The sequence below is a fragment of the Puma concolor genome, chromosome B1 (assembly GCF_028749965.1).
Source record: "Puma concolor isolate L17-30 chromosome B1, mPumCon1.1.hap2, whole genome shotgun sequence".
NCBI lineage: Eukaryota > Metazoa > Chordata > Mammalia > Carnivora > Felidae > Puma > Puma concolor.
In genome coordinates, this window is record NC_141670.1 from 20,486,801 (window position 1) to 20,513,975 (window position 27,175).

General features: G+C 39.4%; 1 long non-coding RNA gene across 1 annotated transcript; it reads right to left on the minus strand.

Annotated features, from left to right (window-relative positions):
* Positions 1-1,009: 1,009 nt before the first annotated feature.
* LOC147581500 (uncharacterized) lies at positions 1,010-26,855 on the minus strand. Its single transcript, XR_015249685.1, has 4 exons — positions 25,826-26,855; positions 6,896-6,957; positions 3,728-3,834; positions 1,010-1,074 (listed from the first exon to the last, which is right to left on the minus strand). It is a non-coding gene; the product is annotated as an uncharacterized LOC147581500 (long non-coding RNA).
* Between the last annotated feature and the right edge of the window lie 320 nt (positions 26,856-27,175).

Genomic DNA, 27,175 nt, shown 5'->3' on the forward strand with positions numbered 1-27,175 from the left:
CGGAGAAACTTTAGACTTTGAATATGACAAAGGTTTAGACTCAAACTTCAGGGTACAAAATAAATTTGCATAAATAAACACATGTGATTGTCAGTTTTAAAAACTGTCTGCATTTAATGCATTTTAATCTTATAAAAGCTGTACAGCTTATAAATGTTGGTGTCCTGGAACTGCTACAAAATAAAAACACCAGTTTGGTAGACAATTTCCACTAACTCAGTGACTACAGCAGCTAATTAATTGTTCTCTGCCTTGTATTGTGCGGATAGCTCAATGCAATCACTGGATGCATTTCTGTCAGTTCACACTTACCTTCTCTCTTCTGAATTTTTCTTTTCCACCTGTGGCAGCAGAAGACCAGGTAAGGTCCAAGACCTAGTAATGCTCCGGACACATAGATAGCACTCAATAAATATTTACTAATTATATGAATAAACAAGTTAACTGAGTTGAATCAGTTCATCCACATAAAAACAGAATGCACACTGATCCCGGAGAAAGTTAATACTAGCTCTGCCCTACGCTGCTTCTAACTTGAAAGATTTTCCAAGTCCCATTTTCATTTCTATTTATGTGACCTTTAAGCGCCTTACTGTGGGACTTCTTGAAGCCCTTTGAAAAAAAATGCATCTTACACATCCTATTCAACTACAAAAGAAACTTGCCAGTTAGAGGATTTTATTCTTCAAATAACAAAACACCTGTCTGTTTTGAAAGCTAACCTATAAACCTATTCCTTTTTAGATTATATTTCATTATACTGTTTTGATTAGAACTCTGTTTTACTATGCCCTAGGGTGCCAGTATGAAGAGTTAGGTTGAAATAAAATTCTGATTCATGTACTAATGAAAATCCTGACACTTCACTTCCAACATGACCTTTATCTTCACTCCAATGCTCTCATTCAAGGAGTTAAAAGCCATCCCTCGCTCAGGGAATCCCTATGTTGCCTCTGTCTTCCCCCTTCTACTCTTCTTCAACAGCAAAGGTGCCCATGGCACACACTCACCACTTGCTAGTCTGCTTCTCCTGCTTTAGACTTCCTCTCTGACAAGTGTGACCGGCAGCTGAATCTAGCAAGAAAGGTTTAGGACTTTATTCGCTCCTGCTGATAAAAGTGTATACACCTGAAAAAACAATGGTTTTGGACATGGTACACAAATGCAAAGTTCTTTAAAAAAAAAAAAACAAACAAAACTTCATTTGACCTGAGTCACTGGGCATTTTGAATACAGTCCTTGGGTTAGGAAAATACTAAGACCTAGACAGAACTCTTAGATGTTTATTTCATAGTAAAAATCATATAAAATCAATAAGCATTGAGAAACAATGGACTATCTAAAAAGGGGTTCATACCCAAAATATACAAAGAACCTACACAACTCAACACCAAAATAATAATAATAATAATAATAATAATAATAATAATAATCCAATTTAAAAATGGGCAGAGGGCCTGAATAGACATCTTTCCAAAGACATACATATGACAAATGGAAGCATGAAAAGATGCTCAATGTCAATAATCATCAAAGAAATTATTAATCATCAATAATCATCAAAACCACAATGAGATGTCACCTCATACTTGTCAGAACGGCTACAATCAAAAACACAAGAAATATGTGTTGGTAAGGAAGTGGAGTAAAAGGAACCCTCACAAACTATTGGGAGGAATGTAAAATTGGTGCAGCCATTGTGGAAAACAGTTTGAAGGTTCTTCAAAAAATTAAAAATAGAAATACCATATGATCCAGTAATTCCACTTCTGGGTATCTACCCAAAGAAAACAAAACAAAAAAAAAAAAACACTAATTCAAAAAGATTTATGCACTCCTATGCTTATTGTAGCATTATTTAAAATAGCCAAGCAACCCTAAGTGTCCACCGACAGAAAAATGGATAAAGAAGATGTGGTACACACACACACACACACACACACACACACACACACACACACACACACTGGAATATTTCTCAACCAAAAAAAGAATGATATCTTGTCATTTGTGACAATATGGATGGAACTAGATGGTATGATGCTAAGTGAAATAAATTAGACAGAGAAAGACAGATACCATATGATTTCACTTACATGTGGAATCTGGAAAACAAAATAAATGAGTAAAAAAACAAACAAATAAAAAGCAGAAACAGACCCATAAATACACAAAACAAAATGCTGGTTGCCATCGGGGAGGCATGGAGGAGGGATAGGTAAAGAGGGTGAAGGGAGCTAAATGTCCATCAACTGATGAATGCATAAAGAAATTGTGGTTTATATACACAATGGAATACTACGTGGCAATGAGAAAGAATGAAATATGGCCTTTTGTAGCAACGTGGATGGAACTGGAGAGTGTTATGCTAAGTGAAATAAGTCACACAGAGAAAGACAGGCACCATATGTTTTCACTCTTATGTGGATCCTGAGAAACTTAACAGAAGACCATAGGGGAGGGGAACGGAAAAAAGAAAGTTAGAGAGGGAGAGAGCCAAACCATAAGAGACTCTTAAAAACTGAGAACAAACTGAGGGTTGATTGGGGGTGGGAGGGAGGGGAAGGTGAGTGATGGCTATTGAGGAGGGCACCTTTTGGGATGAGCACTGGGTTTGTATGGAAACCAATTTGACAATAAATTTCATATAAAAAAAGGGTGAAGGGAGGGAGGTACAGGTTTCCAGTTACATAATAACTTATGGGGATAAAAGCTACAGTATAAGGATTATAGTCAATGGTATTACAATAGCATTGTACATAGTGTAATGTATAGACTTGTTAAATTACTATGTTGTACACCTGAAACTGACATACAGTGTAACACTGTATGTCAACTATGTTTTACTTTAAAACAAAACATATCAGGGCACCTGGGTGGCTCAGTTGGGTAAGCGTCCAACTCTTGGTTTCTGCTTAGGTCATGATCTCGTGGTTCAAGAGTTCAAGCCCCACATTGCCCTGCATTGGGCTCCCTCTAACAATGTGGTGCCTGCTCAGGATTCTCCCTCTTTGCCCCTTGCCACTGCACACACACACACACACACACACACACACACACACACACACACACACTTCTCTCTCTTTCTCTCTGTCTCTCTCTCAAAATAAACTTAAAAAAAAAAACACAAAATATGAGAAAGAAAAAGAATGTTAAATGAGCGAGGAAAAAAAAGAAACAAACTGAACCATCTATATTTTTATTTCAGTTTATTTTGGAGAGAGGGACAGAGGGAGAAACAGAGACAAAGAATCTTAAGCAGGTTCCACACTCAACATGGAGTCCAACTCAGGGCACCATCCCATGACCCTGGGATCATGACCTGAGCCAAAATCAAGAATCAGACACCCAACCAACTGAGCCACCCAGGCGCCCCTAAGTACAATATTAAATTAAGAGGTGAAAAGAGCACAAGATATCTAATCAAAAGTTCTGTTCTTAAATTGCAGTAATGATTTCAGTTCAAGTTAATTAGCTGTGTACCTTTGGCAAGATATTTGATTTCTTAATCCATAAAATGGAGAAAATGTAATTATGTCCAGTAATAATAATAACAATAATAACATAATTATTACACTTATCTTACAAAATTAAATGTTTGTGCAATAATTTGTAAATAAGTACTATATAAATGTTATTATCACGGTAACACTAAATAACACAGTAAGAAATCATCATGTTTGCCAACCCCACAAATACACTGGTTTCTTCCCAGAATTCTACATACCAGGAAACTTTCCACAATATAATCTCCAGTGTCCACATTGCAGGATTATATTTCAGGGAATGCTTGTGGTCCAAGAAGAGATTCTCCTTAATAACAAATTCATCATTCTAGGAGGTAAGACACAAAGTACAACACAGTCATGTATAACATCATAATTAGGTTACTTGAAACTGACCTATATCTAGTGCCATTACTTTGCTGGGTTCTGTTAGTATTGTTCCTAGTTCACTGTAAATTTTAAAACATGGGGAAGATAATACGCACACACACAACTTGTGGGGAGTTTAAACCAACAATATTGGCTATGAAGTGTGTTCTGATCCCCTCCACAGACCCAAAGGTAGACAGGAACACATACGTTTAATCCACATAATTTAAGACTAAGTTTGAGGGCTGTCTGGCCAAATTGTGAACTCCTAGTCCCTGGATGTGTTCAAGCAGAAACTGAATAATCCTCTGTAAGAAATATTATGGAAGAGGGGCGCCTGGGTGGCTCAGCCGGTTGAGCGGCCGACTTCGGTTCAGGTCACGATCTCACACTCCGTGAGTTCGAGCCCCGCGTCGGGCTCTGTGCTGACAGCTCAGAGCCTGGAGCCTGTTTCAGATTCTGTGTCTCCCTCTCTCTGACCCTCCCCCATTCATGCTCTGTCTCTCTCTGTCTCAAAAATAAATAAACGTTAAAAAAAAATTAAAAAAAAAAAAAAGAAATATTATGGAAGAAAGTCCCATTTTCGGTCAGTCTCTATGAGTCAATGACTTAGCTGGTTTCATTGTTTTGTTTCACTATGCACTGTAACTAATAAATTGAATAATAGCTATGTAAATTTAATTGAAAAATATGTCAAGATTCATTCTCTCAGACCACATCTATTAGTATTTCCATAATCTAAATACAGGTTCTGCTTAAATATTCCCCCAAAAACAATAATTTTAAAAATTCATACCAACCATTAAAATATGTAGGATGCAATCATTCTCATCCATTGCTAATAGAAATACTATGGAGGGAAATTAGAAGCCCTAAAAAATAAGTATCCCTTTTGGCTCAGTAACCCCAGTAATTCTTCTTCTAGAAATTTATTCTAGAAATGGTCAAAGGCATGTACCAAGGTTCATATATAAATATACCTAATTAGAAGTTATATATGCTAAAGAATTAAAATAACCTGGGGTGCCTGGGTGGCTCAGTCGGTTAAGTGTCAAATTCTTGATTTTGGTTCCAGTCATGATCTCATGGTCCTGAGATCCATGCTGGGTGTGGAGCCTGCTTAAGATTCTCTCTCCCTCTGCCCTTTCCCTGCTGTCATTCATGAGAGTTCTCTCTCTCTCTCTGAAAAAACCAAATCATATCATATTTTATAAAACCTTATTAATTAAAGGCAGTACTTATATTAAATTTTTAAAACAATTTTAAAATTAATATAGACAGTGTAATATTAAATGTATTTTATATAAATATATATATACATATATATATTTACATTTCTTTTTTTATGTGTATGCATACACATACACAGGCCAGAAGAAATATATCAAAATAAGAATGGTATTAGTTATCTCTGGGTAATAGAATTATGCATAATTTTTATTTTATTCCTCATGTTTCCTAGAGCTTTCCCATTCTTCTATAACAAACAAATAATACTCTGTAGTCAGGAAAATCATAAATTATATTTTCCTTTCAAAGTTCTTCACATAAGCCCTTCTGAATCCCATAGCCATCATTCAATTCAATAAACATATTTTGAGGATGAAGTTGAGCTAGTTTTTAAAAGTATTCTTTTGCCATATTGATTATTACCATCAAAAAAAGTTACAACTGATAATTTTTAAAACTTTTATTATATATTTTGATGACTGACTTAAAGGTAATTATTGCTAATGACAGTGTTGCTCTGTGTAATTTATATACACTCTTTAAAGATTCATGCCATATGACATAAAATAAGATATTTGATGTCTTGTTTCCCCACTGTATTTTAGGTCTTATACATAATAGACACTCAGTATTAAGAAAGAATGAAGGATGGGAGGGAGGAAGGGGTAAATGTCGTCTTTCTTATTAAAATGGGTGTAATCCCCTCTTAAACTATGTCTATGAAAAATTTCTTTTTGGCTTCTGTCATGTCAACTTATGTCCTATTTTTCCAAAATGTAGCCCATAGAACAAGACAGAAACTGAGACTGGAGTGGTCTTCTAAAGCCTCAGAATAAAGCAGTGACAGAGGAAGTTACCTCAAACACACTTGGCTCCATCACTAATCCTGTGTTAGATATGGAAATGGAGGCTATTTGTGACATCCTGACTTTTCCCAGAACCATTTTGGGAAAAGGCAAGCACACAAGTAAGAATGTGGTTGAGCCCTTAGTTCTGAGGTTTCGTGTTGGGCGGCCCATTCTGTCCCACCACCTGGCTTCCTGCATTTCTCCCGCTGTGTTCCTTGTCTCTATGTGCCAGGTGGCCTGCCGCTGTTGCTGATGGATTACACAAGACTGGCAGTGTGTTCTGGAGAAACGAAATACCAAATTACACAGATTTAGTAAATACATGTGAAAGACCAAAGAAGAGTAGGGCAGAATTTGGTTTAGGCAGCCCTTTGTTAAATAAACTCAGTCAACTTTGTTTCAGACAATCACAAACAGAGTTGGAGGTTTTGGGGGAGTGAATACATTTTTTTTTTTAAATCTCAGTAAAGTCATAAACTTTGTTGAAAAATTTAAGAAAGTAGGTGTTTTTTAAAATAACAATAGAATATCCATAAAAGTTCCATGACATTTCTTCAGAAATGCCCTATATTAAGTCTCACTACTGGGACCCAAGCGAAAAGCCATTGGCCAACCTCAATGGAAATAAAAGACTGACTCATAGTTTGGGGGAAATATATACCAGCAGTCAACACATTCTTCCCCAGTACAGTTTACTGGAGTGATTTGAACACTTTCTTTAAGAGGCAAGAAGGAACTTGGTGCGTCATTCATTTTTTTAAGAAGAAGGGATGGTTTCTATCAGAGCTGATAGTAGTTAATGGGATGAATGAAGATAGCATAGAAAATAGGAAAAAACTGGCCTCCCAAATGCACCATTAAAAGTGAAAAGCCTCACTGCTATATGCAATTGGTTTTGAAATTCTCATGACTGGAAGTCAGAAATGTTAGAAGTTAATATACCGTTCAGGGATAAAGTGCACTTCTGATGTTCAGAGAGGATGTTTTCAAGGTGAAACCGAAGCCTATAAACAAACAAAAAAGCCACATCAGCTGTATTAAAAATCTTATCCATATAAATTCTCCATTGCTCAAAATGTCAGACTGAAAGCAAAGCCACATGTTCCTTTGCTTCGTTGCCTATAGTGGCAGCTTTTAAATCCCTGCCTTCCTAGGAAGTGACCTCATCAGAAAATCTTATAACACTGTCATGTGGGGAAATCCTCATAACATTTGGGTTAATGCGCTTACACTGTAGGAGAGGTATCCAAGAACATTTAATAATCACAAAGTCCTAAGGGGACTTGATGTTAGCTGGGTCATGGAAGGATTTCTCTCAGTGCACATCTGGGACATTTTGTGGCATAGTCCGTAGCAGGCCATGTGACTTCATAGTTAAAATATAGTGCTGAAAGTTACGAGAGTTTGGGGATCATATAGCAACTGAGCTATTGACCGACGAGCTGACCCTAGACAAGTCATGACCTTGTGGTACATCAGTCAGCTTAGCCGTAAAATTGGGCACAAAGGCTGGACTTTACCAAAACCAGATGTTGTTCTCCAGTTCTCTCTTCAACTAATATCTTTTTCTTCTAATGTGGCTGTCAAGTCTCAATTTTTTTCATATACAGAAAGGCAATGGTATATTATAGTCTACTCTCTCAGCAAGATTTGGACCAGACAGATAACGTCCAAGAATGATAGCTTGACCCAGTCCACACCCTAGTGCTCTCCTACCTGCCCAAGTTTATGTCTGTCAGAGAAGTTGCAACAGCCTGTACACACTCAGGGCCTAGAGTCCTAAGTAAGTTATAATTAGAATCATTTCTTTGTATCCCTAAGAAAATCCCTAGAAGGGATGTAAGTCACAGAAAAGCCACAAATCACAGTGTATAGACTTGCACTCCCCCTCTTTAGCTCACCACATAGATTCCAAGTTGTGGATCCATCACCAAGACAGGTGATAGATACCAGCTTCCTCCTCTTAAACACAACAGAACCTCTTTTGACTGACTTTCCTTTAATACAACTCCCTTGATTAACCAATGTTTGCCATTTCCTCTGCAAAACATGCTGAGCAATGCCAACTTCTGGTTACAGAACTCTCTGGCATGCCTGTTCCCTTCCCCCATCCCAGATATTTTGGAGTTACCATGAGTCAGTTGAGTTTGTACCCAAACACTTTGTGCTAGCTGCAGGTACCTGTAGTACCTGTTGAAATGGATAAGGACAAGAAATGCAAAAAGAGAATTATTGTTTCTATTAAAAATTGAGGTGACTGTTTTGGAATGGCTAAATAGGGATGAGACCATCCTAAATGCAACAAAGACCATCAGGATTCCAACCAGCCAATCAAACATTAAAGAAAGGCCTTGGACCTACATCAAAAGATTGGCAAATATATGTGTATGCCTTTTAAGTTCAAATAATATATATGGGGGCGCCTGGGTGGCTCAGTCGGTTAAGCGGCCGACTTCAGCTCAGGTATGATCTCATGGTCCGGGAGTTCGAGCCCCGCGTCTGGCTCTGTGCTGACAGCTCAGAGCTTGGAACCTGCTTCAGATTCTGTGTGTCTCTCTCTCTCTGACCCTCCCCCGTTCATGCTCTGTCTCTCTCTGTCTCAAAAATAAATAAAACATTTAAAAAACATTAAAAAAATATGTATGTATAGCATGTATTTATATGCATAAATATGTGTATGGAGATAGATACATTTTACATCTCAAATAACTTTGACTATATTCATTAAGCAGTAAATGATCAATCCTAATCTTATCAGATAATTTCTGAAATGTTTTATTATTCTCCTGATTGGTATTGTCCAAACTGGAGGAGACGTCTGTTTTCTGACTTCCTTTCCATTCAAGTGTCACAAACGGCCAATGGCTCACGCAGATCTCGTCTCGACGATGGAGTAAGGTTTTCAGGCATCAGAAGCACACCCCTCTTCACCAGAGCCAGATGGCAGGAAGACTTTCTGTGGGGCCCTACGCCAGGCAGAAGGCAACCCCGCCGTGGGGTGAAGCTTCATTTACTACAACAGCTCCCCTCTGCTCCACACTCATACTGCCCTGGCAAGTGGAAGCCAAACCCCAATCATGCCAGATTCCTGCTGCCGGGAAAGAAGTCACAGCACATTCCAACTGGACCAACCACCCATAATCTCCCCTTCATAGACTCAAAGCAATCAAGGACCAACTGTAGCATCCAAAACTAGATAGCGGCGTCTCCTGTCCCTGGCAAATGGAACCATATATTTCATTAGAAAATGCACTTGATTCCAAAATCCAAGAGTTCTCCATCTGTACACTCCACCAGAAATATAAATAAACAAAAGAATCGTGCATTTTACTAATCTCTTTGAAAATTGTTGACTCTTGGCTACTGGTAGGTAAATGCTCCTTTTTTGTCAATAGTGGCAAAAAAAATAGTGGCAAAAAAATGAGGAGCAAAATTTTTGCACTGTAAAACTCAGACTGAACCATTTTTAGAAAGAAAAAGATTGCCCGCTGATTCTGGTGATTCTTTGGGAACTTCTAAGGCAGTTAGACATGAGAAGTTAACAGTCACTCCCCACAGATGACCCAAGACAAAGGAATATTCTGGATAGTAACAAAAAACAAGGCACTTATGGGACAAAACTACACTGTTCATGGGCTCTTGCCACTGGCCTATAAAAATATAGAATGAGCGACCGCAGTACTGCCCTGATCTGACACTATTTTACTAGTTCCCGAGTGACATTAAAATACAGCACAAAATGTGGAACTAAAGGAAAAAACACTTATTTGAAAAACATTGGCATTTACAGGTAGTAACATTTTTAGCAGCTCTTGGAGCACTTGATCGTGTGCCAGCTGCCTCAAGCAGCTTGCTACACCATGGGAAAAACTAGACCCAGAGAGCCAAAGATACTGTAACAGAAGCCACAATGACATTATGACTGAGATCCGCGGCAATATGGGGTGGTAGGAGTAATCCTACCTGAGAAACGACAGTCTCCTGGAAAATGCCTCATTTGTTTTTCTTTAGGCATCGTCACGGACTCTTTCTGGCTGTCTGGGGCGCAAATCTAGCCCAGGTCTTTCTTATGATGCAAGATCCTTTAACCAGAACCCACAGCAGTCACCCAGCAGACTTTTTCTCATAGTATGAAGCAATTACAACGGACTTCAGCCATGTTCTTTACAGAGAAGAATTTGGTTTGATAAATTTGGCTATGTTCTGTATGAAATGAAGTACATCTCTTAAATTGTCTGGGAGTTTGATCTATTACAAATATGAGCAGGTTAAACTCTTTTGGCCTACAGTTAAAAAAGAAACAAAAGAACAAAACTCTCCAGAACCGGGATCTAGAGGTAGGGTATGTAAACTTCCTGCATAAATTGCATGGAGAGTTTGAGACCTCTGGGTCTCGAGTCTCAGCAAAAATAGTTCCACCAGGCTGAAATTCTGAATGCACCGAGGTGCCTCATTCTAACACGGGCTGCCATTACAGTAGGTTAGTCAATATGCCTTAACAAGCCACCTTATCCCAAGAACCAATTCTATGTAGATTATCATTTGTACATTTGAAACCCCCAGGGATGGCTGGATAAGAGTGCATCGTTACGCACTGCGTATACTAGTGAATATAGTTGGGACATTTGCTAAGCTTCTCAGCCTTGGTTTTCTCTATAGAACCAAAGAGCTTTGTACTGTCAGAGAGCCTCACACTTTGCAGCGAATGAGAATCACCTGGCAAGTTTGATGTGCAGGCAGATGCAGTAGGTCTAGAACGAAACCCAGATCGCCTGTGCTTAACGAATCCTCCAGGGGGTTCTGACATTGATGGGCTGTAAACCACACCTGTTGAAACAGAACTAAAGGTTCCTGGGAACACCTGGGTTCTAAATATCCTCCATACTAGTCAGTCTCTAGCAAATGGAACAACTAAGGAAATATCTTCTTGCACCAGAGTAAACCAAGTTAAGGTGACAAATTTCCTCAAGAGTCCTTATTATCAGTGGTATCAATGTGATTATGGCATTATTCATTAAGCATCTTCGGCACATTTGTACATGCAGACCATGAAGGTCACCTGGAACTACCCTTTAAATCTAGGGAAATAGAAGATACTTAGAGTCAATTATTTTCCAGAGCCAAATTTTATTAAAACAATTTATGGTACACACTTCACCCTCTATGTTTTATAAAATCCTTTCCATAGAAAAGATTAGGGACCAACCTACCACAGCATTGCCTGCTGCCAGGAACTGCATTCTGTGCTATATTAAGTTCTACTCTTGATTGCCTCATGCTATATTCAGCCACAAATTATATGTATATTATAGGACATTCAGATTGATATGAGCTCAGAAGGCACCTGTATGAAGCTATTCAAAAGAAGAATAATAAGTTTTACTAGATGTGACAAACCTTATAAAAGTTAAATAATGTCACACTTTATAAGCATTTCTTTTAATACTTCTGAACACATGGAGGGCATTGAGGATGATATTTAATTTTTTCCATATGTGGATTTAATACCACACAAAAGTTTCAGTCCCAGATTGCTAATTTTCCACCATGTGGTAGCCATTTAGTTGAATTTTTTAAAACACTTACCAAATTACAGAGTAGAGTTTCAGAGGCAACAGCTATGAGTAGGTTTGGGGTATATGGTGTCCCTCTGGCTTAGTCCTGGGTCTCATGAAGAAGCAGTAAATCTTGACAGTATTTTTATGACAGCACTCACTGGTTTTTATAGGAATGAAATGTGAGTTTGCAAAACCACATGCTAATGTACTTCTAAAAATAGATTTGATTACTGTGATTCCTTCCAATTCTGACCATTTTAGCCACCTACAGAAATATAGGCCAACATCTAACTTCAGCCCTTTTTGGAACATCTATGGATTACAAGGCCTTCAAAGAAATTCTTACCAGCAATTTGAAAGAGTGAGCTGAACCCACAGTCTTAATTGCTCATTCTTGAAAACTGACCTCATATATGTCATGTAACCTCTACTGTTTTATATATATATATATATATATATAAATCTGATATATATAAATCTGATATATATATAAATCTGATATATATATAAATCTGATATATATATATATAAATCTGATATATATATATATATATATACTTAATCAAGATGATAATATCTTCCTTCATTTTAATGCCACAGAAAAGAGTTAGACAGTGAGGTTAAAGGAAAAACACCTCCCAATACCAGTCAAGGTTTATCTTCTATAACCAGAAATAGGGAACTTGGATCTTCTAGAGAAGGAAAGGCCAAGGGTCTATTTACTCATTTTTGTATTATTCTAAAACAGATTTGAGTAACTAAATCAACTTCATGAAGAAATTCCTAGAAAGAGACAAAACCCCAAAGCAGGGTGTGGGGGTCAGTAAGTGAAGACACAAATCATTCACTACCAGAGACACCATCTAATGTGATAAATGCACATGAAGGTACTGTGAAAACATTAAAGCTCCAGCCAAATGTTAGTGATTATGATTAACCCAGTGAGACTGACCAGAAACCTGGACCCACTAGTTAGAGCTTACATCTGGATTCTATGGTCAGAAACAAAGATACCACACCGTACTCCCATTTGATGATTCATGTCTATCTGGCCCAGAAGAAAAACTACCCTTTCAAAATCACCAACTCCTGGGGAAACATATTTTATCTCCCAGAACCAATTACAGTTAATTCTCCTGAGTTCAAATGGTTTGGGACCAAATCTATTTCACACATAAGTGAATACTCTGGACAACTTACCCAGGAAAACTCAAAATATATACTTGGGACTCTCTACGGAGCCTCATAACACAGCGTGGGCAACAGGCATAGCGATCCAATTTTCAGGCTTGCAAAATTAGTGAGAGCAGCCATAAGAGCAAGGTAAGGGGTGTGGAGGGGGTTGCCCAGTGAGAAAGCCTGCCTGCCAGGATTCTGGAATGATCTCGGCCATCCGTTCGCCACAGAGTATGTAATGGAATCAAACATCATATACTCTTCTGTTCAAACAAAGAAAATGTAGCATCTCCATTCTCTATAACTGAGACTTTCTCTCAAACCTCCATTATACTAGGTTAGCAAACTCCTCAGTATTTCTAAAATTTCAATAAAGAATGCAGTCAAAATCTCATTAGCGCTCGGTAATATAGTTTGTGTTCTTAGAACACAGCAAATTTATTAATTATATCACATTTTTCACTGCAAGTGATAGTAATAAGAGACTGTACAGGAAAAAAAATAAAACCTCATCCTCAAGAGCAGATTTGGGGGGTTATCTAGACAATGTCTTCAAATATGTACCTCATTAGGATACGGTCACCTGAATTTATGGATACTCTTGGTGTAAGGCAGAAAATTAGTTATGTGTCTTTTGTAAATGTAGATAAACATCAGTTTGGCCATAGCTCTTAACTAAAATTTGGATTAAAAGGCCTTATAGTGGCGCCTGGGTGTCTCAGTCGGTTAAGCGTCCAACTCTTGATTTCAGCTCAGGTCATGATCTCATGGTTCATGAGTTCGAGCCCTGCAAGGGGCTCTGTGCTGAGTCTCTCTCTCTCTCTCTCTCTCTCTCTCTCTCTCTCTCTTTCTCTACCTCTCTCTCTCAAAATAAATAAACTTAAAAAATAAATAATAATAAAAATAAATAAATCCAGTTTTATCCCACCAAAAATTACCCTCTTAACATACCTAGTGCTTATGTCTTTTTTATCTCTTACACCATTCCCCACAGAAAGAAACCAAGGCTCCTTAAAGAAATGGGTGATTTCAGAGCTAGAGTGGAGTGGATACAAGATGAGCCCAGAGCATCTTATTATGCAGGAAAGTAAGAAAGTGCTTTTAAAAAATGATGGGGCCATCACAAGGACACAGGAAGCAGCTCCAGCAGGCCCAATCTGGGAACATTTACACACTAAAATAATCAAGGACAGTAATGAATTATAGACCATTGAAAACACAGAGTTAATGAGTCCAAACAAATAATAAAAAAATAAGTCAGTGGGGAGGAAACAGGGCTCTTGCTTATAGTAGAACGCTGAGTGTTGATTGGTAAATGTGGAGGAAGTGGTGAACATAGAAAATCATAATTTCACAGCCATCATATTAAGCTTTAGCTCAGGCATACGTCACCGGTAGATGCTAAATCTCGGGGGAAAGTTTCATGAGCAATAGAATATTTTCTTGGTCTCCCCAGATAGCTTATTAGTTCCACATTGGGGTGGGGTGGGGGCAGTATGGGGATAAACAAAAGAATGCCTTGACCAGGTTATCAAAATTATCAATATCAAGGGGCAGATGGACATCCTGTGCCTCTAGAGAAGGGCACACATCACCTCTGGCCTGGAATTCAAAACCTGAATGGAACCACGAGGAGCCATCAGACAAACCCGTAATGAGAAACATTCTCTTTTTTAAAAAAGGACTGTATTCTTCAAAACGTCAATGTCATAAGAGGCAAAAACAGGCTGTGGAAATGTTCCTCCCAGCTTAAAGGAGACTAAAGAGATACCACAATCTGTTCTTAAATGGGATCCTGTACTGCAGGGGGAAGAGGGCTATGAAGGACATTACTGGGTCAACTGACAAAATTGGAATATGAATAGCAGATTAGATAAAATTATTGTAGCACTATTAAATATAGTAAAGTTGATAATTGTACTGTATTTAAAAGAATATCCTTATTCTTTAGAAGTACACACTGAAGATTTCAGGGCCATGATGCATGCAGTTTACTCTCAAATGGTATAACCCACACAAAAAAGAAGAACTCTTTAAAAGGCCCACCTACACACGGGGGGGGGGGGGGTGGAGACAGAAAGCAAATGATAAAGCAAATGGAACAAAATTAATAAAACAGGTAAATCTGGGTAAAGAGTATACTGCTGTCCTATTGACTATTCTTATTCTCCTCACATTGCTGTAGGTTTGAAAATTTTCAAATTAAAAGTTTTTAAAAGTTCTCTCCTTCCTTTACATGGATTGTATACTCTGGTGGCTTTATCATGACCTTCATTCTCAGGAAAAAAAAAAATCAGACCACTTCATGGATAAAATAAACTTCATAATGTTTTAAGATAATCTTTAATAAGAAACAACAAAAACTAATAAAGTTACGGGAGGAATTAAACATTTGAAAAACCACAGATATACATCTAAACACAGGAGGCTTGATTTAATCGTGGGGGGGGGGGGGGGTGGAAAAAAGCCAAAACATAATGGCAGAAGAGTTAAAACAACATAAACTTGGGAAACATAAAACTAATAGAACACGTAAATGTGTAAATAGCTCTTGGACAAAGCTTGCATTTCTCTGCCATGTGGATTAGAACATAAAAGCACTGTATTCCTGCTTAATGATCAAGGTTCCTTTAGAAGTCTGTGACAAAATCCCATGAAGCTTTTTCAGATAAAAGTCAGCATTTCGCCCACTGTCACTGTCACAACCAAAATCATCTTCCAAGAACTGGGGAGGTGCCTTTCGCCAAGCAAAACTCTAACCCTATAACCTTACCTTCGAGGGCTTTCCAGGCACCCGTATCTCCTGTGAATTATCATCAGGCCAACTCACTCTAATCACCCATTAAAATGCAAAAATCTACTTTACTACAGTGTTAAGACTGTGGAGGCAGAAGTTCTCTGTAGGCAGGTCAACTGCAGATCTACAGAATCCTTATCTGATCACATAACCTTTAATGGCATTCACTCTAACACTCAGGGCCATGCCCCACCTACAGCAGCCCTTCTGAAAATGGAAGGTGCCCTTTGGGTAGAAGCAATGCTGCAGCACCTTTCACGATTCTGTAGGTTGTTGAGTTCAGCTGAGCGGTTTTTCCATTCCATGTGATAACAGCTGGGAGCCCCCTTGATCTGGGGCTCAGGGCTGGAATATTCAAAACGGCTCGTTCGTATGGGTGGCGTTGGTACTGGCTACTGACTGTCGGCTCTTCTGGGGCATCTACCCCAGAGCATTTTATTTTCTTCCAAATGGCCTCTCCATACAGCTTGGGCTTCTCACAATATGGCAAGTGGTTTCCAAGAGTGAGAATTTCAAGAGCAAGCATGCTGTGGGTCAAAGCTTTCGCAAGGCCAGCTTGGCTTGAAGTGGAGGGGGGAAATACATTCCGCCTTCTGATGTGAAGAGCAGCAAGCACATCCAAAGGAAGGAGGAATGTTGGGGACCATCTCGGGACATGGGCCATCACACTGTCCAACCGATACCTGGCAGGCTGCCGACATCCGTTTCCTGGAATGCTCTGCCCTTTCTTGCTGGATTCACAGTGCAATCAGGTTCAGTCCAAACTCCAAATCACCTGATCCTTGAATTCATTTTTCTGGCGGTCCTAGCATTCTGCACCTGTAAATCCTGGAGAGTAGTGATGGTCTACTTAGTCACATTTAAATACATGTTTTAAAAATAATTCTTTCCAGGGGCGCCCTGCTGGCTCAGCCGATAGAGCAGGCGACACTTGATCTTGGGGTCGTGAGTTGAAGCCTCGCATTGGGCAGGGAGGTTACTTGATAAATAAATAAATAATTCTTTCTGAAAAGTGCTCTTTGAATCCATCACCCTTGCACAGTTTAGTTGTCCAAGTGCTAGTCTTAGCTTTTCCCCTACGGTCGTCTCATCTGCCAGTCATTATAAATTAGCATGTCAAAAACTCACATTTATATGGCACAACATCACGTCCATAACATGATTTGTGCCTTCGGTGAAAGAGTTATACTTCAAAGGCAGACATCATTAGTAAATGGTGGAATTTCATTACACGGCTAAAAGTCCTTTTTGCCGGTAAAAATAAAACACTCACTAGCAATACTTCAGAGCTGGCCTTAACCTCTTATAAAATACAAACGATAAGGCAGAAAAGGAGGAATATGTTTCTAATCTGTGTTAAATCTATTCCCACTGTGAGTAAATCACTTTTCTTTAGATTTACAAGAGTTTTCCTATAAATGCATGACACTGCCTTTGAGTAATTGCCACCTAATAAATAGCTCTAACTTTCTCCATCCTTTATCAGTGAGGGACAAAACCCTCAGCAAAATGATTCATTTGTAGATGGTAGCCATTCTCAGCATGAATCTAGGAGGACACAGCTCGGTGCAAGGTCACAACTGAATCAGTGTGGCAGGGGCCCTACATACAATGCTGTAAGAAAAAATGAAACCCTCTTATGAAGCAGTCTTTCCAGGAAAGGGGATTAGCTCCCGCTGTAGTCATGCCAGTCATTCAGAGTGCTCAGATGCTCCCAGAAAAAACTTGGTATCTAGGACTTTAAGCAACTCCGCTTGTGACCACCAGACACAACAAGCTGTAACAGATGATTTCAAAATTCTGGAGGTAAGGAGGTAATAGCAACTACAAATGGGATTTTTCTTATCAAATGACTGAATGCAAAAAGTTACAGACAGTAATATTAGGGAGAGGGAGAAATTAGAATTCATAGTTGCTTGAAGTTAGAAGACACAAGTGAAAGTAGGATTGACATCGCTTTTCAGTTTTCAACAACGTAACTGGACATTGGATATGTTACCATGTACTCTGTCTTGTTTAATTCTCGTGTTCTCACAGTCTTTCAAATAATACTGATGTTGGGTACTAATTTTGTTTTTAAAGCATTTTCACATTTTCCTCAAGCAGCCCTGAGTGGATATCAGGGCAGGGGTTATTCTTGTTGGAATCAGGCCTGCAACATTCCCTGACAGAACCACATCCAAGCAATTCAGCAACAAAGTGAATGATACGCATACTGAGTTTGTTTTTCCACTGTTTAATTATACACAAACAATGCAAAACAAAACACAATGCAAAAAAAAAAAAAAAAAAGACATTTTGAAACAAATTAAAATATATTTGCTTCATGTGGACACTAAGAATCAGCCCCCCTCCCATGTTGAAAGAAAATGTTTCCATTTAAGAATAGGTTTGAGGGGCACCTGGGTGGTTCAGTTGGTTAAGCACCTGACTTCAGGTGGTGATCTCGCAGTTTGTGGTTTCGAGCCCCGTGTCAGGCTCTGTGCAGACAGCTCAGAGCCTTGGGCCAGCTTCAGATTCTGTGTCTCCTTCTCTGTCTCTGCCCCTCCCCCACTCTCACTCTGTCTCTCTCTCTCTCTCAAAAATAAATAAACATTAAAAGAAAATTTAAGAATAGCTTTGATTTTTCAACAATGCAGGGGTTAGGGGTGCTGATCCCTGTGCAGTCAAAACTCTAAGTGTCACTTTTGTCTCCTCAGAACGTAACTACTAACGGCCTACTATGAGCAGAAGCTTACCGATAACATAAACAGCCACTTAACACATATTGTACATATTATATGTATTATATACTGTATTCTTACAATAAAGTAAGCTGGAGAAAAGAAAATGTTATTAAGAAAATCCTAAGGAAGAGAAAATACCTTTACAGTCTTATACTATGTTTACTGAAAAAGGAGTCTATGTAAGTGCAGTTCAAACCCATGTTGTTCAAGAATCGACTGTGGTATCTTTTAAAATGAATATAACAATAATTGAAAGGTAAAAGATGTGATCATTACCGTTACAATCCTTTTGTGAGATAAAATGTCCTAATAGACATCAAGAAATAATTCATTGCCAGGGTGTCTGCCGTGTCTCAGTCATTTTATCAGCCGACTTTGGCTCAGGTCACGATCCCATGGTTCATGAGTTTGAGCCCCGCATCAGACTCTGTGCTGACAGTTCAGAACCTGGAGCCTGCTTCTGATTCTGTGTCTCCCTCTCTCTCTTCCCTCCCCCACTCACACTTTGTCTCTCTCTCTTTCAAAAATAAATAAACTTAAAAAAAAAAAAGGAAATAATTCATTGCCAAGAGAGAGACAAACCAAGAAACAGACTCTTAACTATAGACAACATACGGATGGTTACAAGAGGGGAGGTAGGTGGAGGAAGGGTTAAATAGATGATGGGGATTCAGGAGTGCACTTGTGGTTGACGGGCAGCAGGTGATGTATGGAATTGTTGAATCACTGTATTGTACACCTGAAACTAATATAACACTGTTAACTATACTGGAATTAAAATTTTTAAAAAAGAAAGAATTGGGGCGCCTGGGTGGCGCAGTCGGTTGAGCGTCCGACTTCGGCCAGGTCACGATCTCGCGGTCCGTGAGTTCGAGCCCCGCGTCAGGCTCTGGGCTGATGGCTCAGAGCCTGGAGCCTGTTTCCGATTCTGTGTCTCCCTCTCTCTCTGCCCCTCCCCCGTTCATGCTCTGTCTCTCTCTGTCCCAAAAATAAATAAACGTTGAAAAAAAAAATTTTTTTTTAAATTAAAAAAAAAAAAAAAAAAAGAAAGAATTCATTGCCCACCTCTCAGTGATAAGCAATTACATTTGGTGATAAGATTAAGTAAGGTGACTTAATCATTCATTTTATTAAAAATGCCAGCATCACAATCTGGATAATGTATTTTTAGAGGTGGATAATGCACTTTTAATTTCTTTTTTTTTTTTTTTAACATTTATTTTTGAGAGAGAGACAGAGACAGAGCATGAGCAGGGGGGGTGGGGGAAGAGAAAGAGGGAGACACAGAACCCAAAGCAGGCCCCAGGCTCCGAGTTGTCAGCACCAAACCCGATGCGGGGCTCAAACCCATGAGCCTTTGAACCCCGAGATCATGACCCGAGCCCAAGTCAGCCACTCAACCTACCGAGCAACCCGATGCCCCTAATTTCTTATTTTTTTTAATTTTTTTAAATGTTTTTATTTTTATTTTTGAGACAGAGAGAGACAGAGCATGAGCATGGGAGGGGCAGAGAGAGGGAGAGACACAGAATCCGAAGCAGTCTCCAGGCCCTGAGCTGTCAGCACTGAGCCCGACTTGGGGCTTGAAATCATGGACTGTGAGATGATGACCTGGCTGAAGTCAGCCACTCAACTGACTGAGCCACCCAGATGCCCCTAATTTCTAATTTAATCTTTACAAAGAACTCAGAGCCCTCTGGGGTGGGCAACTTGGATTTATACTAATGATCTGAAGAACAGCTGTCACCAGCCAAATGAAGGCAAGCATAGAGAAGAAAAGGGGTCCAAGATTATCAGGAAAATGCATCTACAGGAGGCCAAAACTGATTGATTTTGCTTGAATCCAGGCAACCTAAATACACCAGCAGGATGCAAAACTGCTTTAAAATATGGTCTTGCCGAAATGATCCAGGTTTGCCAGCAAGGTAGAAATGAATTCATCAGGTTTATGTTACACAAACCCCACAGTGTGAAAACAGAGCCAACCTTCTCCTGTTAACCTCCATAATTTCATGCACTTAACTTTGGTGTTTTCAAGCTCGACTTCTATAGCCTATAGATAGGCATTTTACATTTTACTTGTCACTCCTTGTTCTTTAAAAGCAGGGAAGCAACTTTGCGAGAAATAGTAAAATTATGAGAATAAACTGGAAGAAATGTTTGGGATAAAATGCTGGTAACATTTAAAGCAAATTGCTCTGGTAGAAATTCAGCCCTGTAGCAGTGCCATCTCATAGATCACAGAGTAGATGGTCGGTGAAGTTGATGGGATATTGATTCCAGCAGGAAAATAAAAGGCTATAAAACAAAAGATGATTAACGTGAAATCGTTGAGTGAAGGAAAGTCTTAATAGACTGGGAGTTGTTAAATAAAACAGAGAGTGGGTAAAGGAACTGAGCTCTCAGATCACTTACAATGGAATTCCTTTTCATTACATATTAAAATTCTCCTGTGTGTTTTTACTTTCCTGGATATTATCAATCCATAGTCACCCAGTGAAAAACACCTGAAATTAACATGTGGGGGAAAAGTAACCAAATCTGGGACACATCATCAATCATAGAGAAGGCAATTGAGAAAGCAAAGGCAATTAGGGCCTTAAAAACCTATAAATGCTGTCAGAAAATAAAAGTTTTACTTTATTTCTTTCATTTCACAAAGTCCCACTAATGTTTAGCTCCTATACCATGTGCAACTTTTTTATAAGCGTCGTTGCAATGCAGTTTTATGTGTTGATTTGTTGCTTAAAATATGCAGTACTCAATGAACAGATATATTGCTAAAATATTCTTCAAGTAAATTTCCAGAGCCAAGTAGTTTTTTCAGTCAAAGTCACACTACCAAGGAAACACACTCCCCATTTCCTCTGCCTATCAAGATACACCCCCACTGCAGTTCCTAAGATACAATTTCCAAAGAAGCTTCCTTTGCTCAAAAAACTGGACATCAGTGAAGCATTAATGCTTTCCTTCCATAAAAAAAGAGGTAGCTCTTCTGAATCAAAGTGAAAGGGATTAGGAAAGTAACTGGAGAATTTACTGTGTCCGGTCAACTACTGGGGATCAGTGGATAAAGGGGCAACTTTAGTTCTCCATGTGCCAACTTTCAAAAGCAGAAATGCTGATCTCCATTGAACAAATTCATGTTCCTGCTTATGGGAGAACGCTTTCCAGAAGATCCCAAGGGCTCTGTGGTACATTCAGATAAAAAGTGAAAACATGAAAATATTAAAACAAGGTTTGCATCGAGGATTTTGCCTTGGTAGCTTCCACTGAACAATTGATAAAGGTTAACATAACCCCTGTAAAGCTTCTAACCATTTCCATACTTCACAAAATATCAATGACTGAAAACACTGTTTGATACGAGCGAGATTTGATGATTAGCCTAATTATACAAGGCAAGTACATCCAAGCACTCAGTACAAGTTGCCCCGAGGCTTCTCTTTCACCCATTTCATATGAGTTTCCCCTTGGCTACTGCAGAAATGGCTTGTGACAACAAACCCAACTCTTTGTACACAAAGAATTCGTTCTTTGTACACAAGTGTCTCTGATTTAATTTACAGCTCCCAGATTTAGCAAACAAATATACAGGATGCCTGGATATATTTGAACCTTGAAAAATAAGGAATAATATTTGAGTATGAATATATCTCATGCAGCATTTGGTACATACTTATAAGTTTAAAAGTTATTCGTTGTTTACCTGATATTCAGATTTAGCTGGGTGAATATTTTATCTAGCAAACTCATTCTACACTCTTTTACAATTGTATTTTACTGTATACATTGTATTTTAGAACATACACTGTCTTGAAAGGAAATAAGACAGCTGTCAGGGGTAGAAAAGTGGAAAACATCCCAATTTGTGAATGAGAAAATGTACATGAAAACCATCTATAAATTTATAAAGTGTAACACCGGTGGTTCTGAATGGGTCTTGGCAGAGAAGAGAGAGGGACGAATTAGAATCATTGGGTACTTCTCTCAGGTTGAAACCACAACACTGTATAATATTAGGTAGTGCTTCCCCATTTTAAGTTTTAAATTAGAAGACAGTGGTTACAAGTACACGCTCTGAGGTGAAAGTGACCTGAGTTTGAACCACAACTCTGCCACTTCCTCGATGTTTGATCTTAGACCAGATACTTAACCTCCCTAAGCCTCCCCTTTTTTATATTTAAAATGAAAGTGACAATACCCTCCTCATAAGGCAAGGGTAAGCATGAAATAGCCTCTTTTTAAAGAGCTTAGAACATTACCTGACAGGCAGTAAGCCCTGTTAAGCGAACATTATTATTATTCTTATCATATTGTGCAAATTGTTTTTATCATACCCATTAGCCAAACATAAAGCTTCCTGGCAATAATAGTCACAAAAGGTCGCCTATCCTGGGTCATCTGTGAATAGACTTTGCTGAGTTACCAATGAGAATAGCCAGCAGTCACTTGTAATCTGCAGAGTATCTGCCTCTGTATGAGATTTGAGTATGAAGGAAGTCAGGAGCCCAGGGAAAGTCAAGGTCCTCTTGAAACCATTTCGCCTTCCTTGCACTGACTGTTTTGAGAAGACCTCTGGGCTGAATTCGTTTCCCACTCCAATTCCTTTCCCACTCCAATGGACAATCCACTCTATGTGGTTTATATATACAATGGAATACTACTTGGCAATAAGAAAGAATGAAATCCTGCCATTTGCAACAACATGGATGGAACTGGAGGGTATTATGCTGAGTGAAATAAGTCAGTCAGAGAAAGACAGATATCATATGTTTTCACTCATGTGGAATTTGAGAAGCTTAACAGAAGACCATAGAAGAAAGAAAGGGGAAAAAATAGTTTCAAACGGACAGGGAAGCAAATCATAAGAGACTCTTAAAAACAGAGAACAAACTGAGGGTTGATGAGGGACCAGGGGAGAAGGTAAAACAGGTGATGGGCATTGAGGAGGGCACTCGTTGGGATGAGCACTGGGTGTTGTATGTAAGCAATGAGTCACAGGAATCTACTCCCGAAGCCAAGAGCACACTGTATACACTGTATGTTAGTTAACTTGACAATAAATGATATTTAAAAATTAATTAATGAATAAAATAAAATAAAATTCCATTCTAGAATTTGCCCTGTGTGGTCAGAAATAAGGACTTCAGTGTGACATTCCTGCCGATTCGAAAATGGTTCCCTGCAGTCCAGTTCTGCTCTTGGAAGTCACCATTCCTCACACTTGATCTACCTGTCTCTTTTTCTCCACATAACAATAGAATTGGCCAAAGTGCCCTCCCTACCACAGCTCTGGAGCTGCATGATTGGGGAGAAGTCCCACTGCTCCAAGACATTCAGTCTGCACGGGCCAGCCTCTCTGATCATATACCCTGAAGGCTAACATTGCATTTTCAGGCTTATTGCCTTATTAGAAGAAACAGTACAGCTGCTTCCCTGAAAGAAATAGTGGGAAAGCCCAATTTATAAAATGTGTTTCATTTCAAAGTCTGTGGCTTGTGGGCAACCAGGAGTTAGTAATAGCAGCTTGTAATGCAATTTCAAACTCGCCCTGAATCTGGAGTCTCTCTTCAGGATTTCTACCTTTCTAGCATGCTTGAGGAAGTGAAGGACTGCCTGTAAAAGTCTTTGCTACCTACAGGGACAGCAGATGTCAGCACTGCTAGAATTGACACCTGCTGCGGGTGCTTTGCTCCCTGTTGCCCTGACACCACATGGATATTTTGCACCTGATCACTTTTAAACCTTTAATAGACACCTAGAATTACACTACTAAATAACAAGTAGATAAAGGTTCGGCCTCTTGAGTTTTCTTGCAGAAAGAGAAAATGATTTCCTAGGATTCAGGATTCTGTTTTTCAAAAGCACTCCCATCTGCCAAACTAATTAGCAGAGAACACCCCCATGTGGACCAGATGCACATCCTTTGTTTGCATAACATTCCTAAGATGTTCTTTCAGACAACGTGCTTTCCCCTGATGCTTAGGCAGAGAAGGCAGTAAATAACTAGACGGTAGACAAGTCACATACATGCACAGCCAAGCGCCATGAGCCCTGTCATCCTACACGTTCCTCTTGAAAACACCCCCTCCCTACACCTTCCACTGGCCCCACATTCAATAGGGAAACAATGGAGATAGTAAGTCTTTTTTTAAACTTTTCTACAAATTTTTTTCATATTTATTATTTATTTTTGAGGGAGAGAGAGAGAGAGAGAGAGAGAGCGAGCATGAGTGGGGGCAGGGCAGAGAGAGAGCAGGAGACACAGAATCCGAAGCAGGCTCCAGGCTCTGAGCTGTCAGCACAGAGCCGGACATGGGGCTGGAACCCACGAACTGTGAGATCATGACCTGAGCCTAAGTCGGTCGCTTAGCTGACTGAGCCACCCAGGCGCCCCTGGAGAAAGTAATTGTCATCCTCTCAATGATGTATATACCCTTACCTTTACCCAGTAGCCCTGCACATAACATCTAGGGAACCAATCCATCCCTCCTCCAAGTACACAAAGTAAAAGGGGATAATAATGAATATACCCATTTTTAATTATTACTATTTAATAAATTTTGATGATATTAAAAATCAAGATAATGGCTCTGTCACACAAAAATAATTTCAGAATTGGGGCGCCTGGGTGGCTCAGTCAGTTAAGTGTCCAACTTTGGCTCAGGTCATGATCTCACAGTCTGTGAGTTCAAGCCCCGCATCGGGCTCTGTGCTGACAGCTCAGAGCCTGGAGCCTGCTTCGGATTCTGTGTCTCCCTCTCTCTCTGCCCCTCCCCTGCTCATCCTCTGTCCCTCTCTGTCTCACAATAAATAAAGACATTTAAAAAAATTAAAATAAAATAAAATAAAATAATTTCAGAATGCTGAGAAGCCAGTCAACAAATGTTGAGTTCCTAATCTCTGCCAGGCACAGTGGTAGGCAGTAGGTGTGAGCTATAAACAAGATGATCAGAATCCCTGCCCACATCAAGTGCACGGTCTAACTTGTTGAGTTTTCAGATTGTTTTAAAATGTGGAAACAAATTAGACTGCATGCAGGTTCCTTTATTTTTATGTAACTGAGATTCAAAACTGCATAATATATGAGAATATTTTCTTGTTATTTCCTTATATTTAGGTATTGTGCCTTTTAGATCCAGAACCAGAATATAAAACCACTTTTTCACCAGAGACGAGTAGTGAGCCACCCTAAATGTGACAGACTATCCCTGAAAATAAGCAGAGGTGACAAAGCAACTGTCCTTAACCTCTCTAATCAGAAATACAGGTCTGGCAAAAAAAAAAAAAAAAAAAAAAAGAAGAAGTGATAGATTGTAAAATCTCCAGAAAGAAAGTACACATCTAGGACAGCTTGTTAAAAATATAGACTTCGGAGTACTGTGATGTACTTTATGAGGCCAGCCCCAAAATAGAAATTTTAGGCATGGCACAGATAGATACCATAGCTAACTATAATCATGTAACTACCAATTCTTGGGGCTGTACATTTGATGGTATTAAAAGAAAAAAAAAAAAAAAAAAAATATATATATATATATATATATATATATATATATATATAGTCTTCCAAAGACTATTGCAAAAAGGACGTTATCTGGAAGGTAGATACCTCAGAGCCTCCTCATAGCTGACTCATCTTCAAAGCCGATTGTCCATCCAGTTTACCAGCTTTTAGCACTGTCGCTAACTGAAAGAAAGAAGGCTTCACCTGAGTTTATCAGTAATGAGCCGGTTGTATCAGGCTATCAAAATGCAGGGATCTGGGTCACCACCTTTAGCCTAGAAGAGAAAAGAGGGAACATGAGACCTAAAAGATAGACTTTGATTTTTATCCCACATTAACAACAATTAATCATTTATTCAGAAAAGATTTAAGCCCTGAGGACAGAGCACGCCCTGTGCTGGGCACTGGGAGAGCAGCCCCTGGCCGACGCAAGTGCTCAAGACCTCCGCCCTGCTCTGCACACCGACAACCACAGCCAGGGTTGGGATAGACAAGTATGAAAAAATCATAACTTGGTAGATCCAGTCAGTCAGAAAAATAGCTGTTCAGTATTGAGCCTGACTTAGCACGCCAGCACTGTGGGCAATTGCTAGATTCATCCCTTCGCTGCTCACATGTTAGTGAGGGCCTACGAGGTGCCAGCCACATCCTAGATGGTATGATCTGAGGGGCAGCCTGAAACCCGTTAGCTTAGAAATCCCAGGCCTAACCCCGGTGCATGAAGGCATCTTGCCAAATTTCCTAACATTTGGCCTCCATTAGCCACCTCCAGCCACACACGCCAGCACTCATACACCCAGCCACCTGCAAATCAGTAAAACATTGTTCTCACTCAGTCCCCCTAAACCAGTTTAAAACCTTATACATTTGTCTCCAGCATCAGCCTTAATCAAATTGCCAAGTAGGCAACCTGGATTGTATTTTCCCCAAATTTTCCTTTATCTGCTCACCTGCCCAGGCTCTGCCCCACCCTGCCGCTCCCATGCTGGCTGCCCAGGGCCTTGCGTGTCTACATTCCTTTTTTGGGAACCTCTTTCCCTCATTTCCCTTCCTCCTTTCATTCCGTCAGAAACCTGCCCAAGATAACACCTACTTCATGTAGATGAGATTAAAGAATTATGCTCAGCTTTTCCAGGTCCTGTATTTGCACTTGCCAAACACGTTCTTGACAAGCAAACCTTAGGCAGTGTTCTGTGGGGTGCCACCTGCTTTAGCACCCCACAGGCAGGAAGAGTTTCCTTTGAGGACTAGAAAAGAAAGTAAGTTGGAACAGAGGCAGCAGGGTTAGTGGGGAGGGGCACCCATTCTGGAAGCAGGCGATTTGGGCCAGAATCTCTCCACCATTGCTTACTAATTTTGTCCGTTTAATTTTTCTTCTCTGTGAAGTGGTAACCATAACACCTAAGTCAGAAGGTTATCATAAATATTTAGTGAGCAAGTCAAAGACGAATACCT